This window comes from Calidris pugnax, unplaced genomic scaffold, assembly GCF_001431845.1.
Source record: "Calidris pugnax isolate Ruff unplaced genomic scaffold, ASM143184v1 scaffold29, whole genome shotgun sequence".
Classification (NCBI taxonomy): domain Eukaryota; kingdom Metazoa; phylum Chordata; class Aves; order Charadriiformes; family Scolopacidae; genus Calidris; species Calidris pugnax.
The window spans coordinates 1,921,850-1,922,860 of NW_015090768.1; the positions used below are offsets into that span (position 1 = coordinate 1,921,850).

At 66.6% G+C, this 1,011-nt stretch overlaps 1 protein-coding gene across 1 annotated transcript in view; it reads right to left on the reverse strand.

The window, feature by feature from the left end:
* The window catches only part of MIER1 (mesoderm induction early response 1, transcriptional regulator), a 38,449-nt gene extending 37,445 nt beyond the window's left edge, over window positions 1-1,004 (reverse strand). Inside the window, exons 1-2 of the mRNA XM_014937620.1 lie at window positions 875-1,004; window positions 307-398 (exon numbers count right to left, since the gene is read on the reverse strand). The gene's annotated coding sequence lies outside the window, so the exon portion shown is untranslated. The remainder of the gene's footprint in view (window positions 1-306; window positions 399-874) is intronic.
* Window positions 1,005-1,011: the final 7 nt, after the last annotated feature.

Below are 1,011 nucleotides of genomic sequence, written 5' to 3' on the forward strand. Positions count from 1 at the left end.
CACCGCTATCCCCTCCCCCCCCGCCACTCAGGGCACAGGCCCCGCCCCTTGTCCTGTCACTCACTCCTCAGGCCCCGCCTCCCCACCTTGTCACGATGAGCCCGCCCATCACTCAGGGAACAGGCTCCGCCCCCCTCCCGTCACTCCGGGCGCAGGCCCCGCCCCGCCCTGTCAGCGCTGAGGCGCCGAGCCGCGCTCCGCTCCCCCCCGCCCACCCCGGCCCCTCACGGCCCCGGCAGCGCCCGCCCGTCGGTCCCGGTCCCGCCGCCTCCGCTCCCCCTCTCCCGTCCCCGCAGTCGTACTCACGCGGGGAAGCGCGGCAGCGGTCTCGGCGGCGGCCAGGCACACAGCGGGGTCCTCCGGGAACAGCTCCGGGCCCGCTCCGGCCGTGCGCGACCCTGGGTGGGATAACACCGACAGCGCTGGGTGAAGGGAGGGGGGAAAAAAAACCCCAAACAAACCCCAACCTACAAACCACATACCCAGTCCTCATTCTGCCTCTTTTTGCCCTTAAAACCTTCCCCGGCTGCCTCACCCGCCCGGCCTGAACGCTGGAAGGGCCGATAGAGCCCTGCAGGGCGAGAGGGAGAGCTCCTCTTAATTGCTCTTAAAAGTGATGACACGGAGGTTACACACAGCCCGTTAAACACCGGGGGAAAGCCTTGCTCCGTCCCCGGGGGGCAGCCTGGGCCCCGGCCCCTTTCACACCTCCTTTGCGACCCGTTTTCCCCCACGAAACGCATTTTCGCTGGGGAAAGAAACCCCCCCACACACACATGCAACTTTGCTGACTCAAAAAAACCAACCCAACCTTCCCCCACCTCAAAAAAAAGCCAAAAAAACAACCAGAAAACAAAAAAAAAAAGGCCCAGACCTGCCCCGATCCCTGCCACCGAGTTTGCCGGCGGGGGCGGAGGGAGCTGCCGCCTCCCCCGGGCCGCCCAGGACCTTTGTGGTTCGGTGACAAAGGGGGAGCGGGGTCTGCCGAGGCCCTGAGGGGCAGGGGAGGAG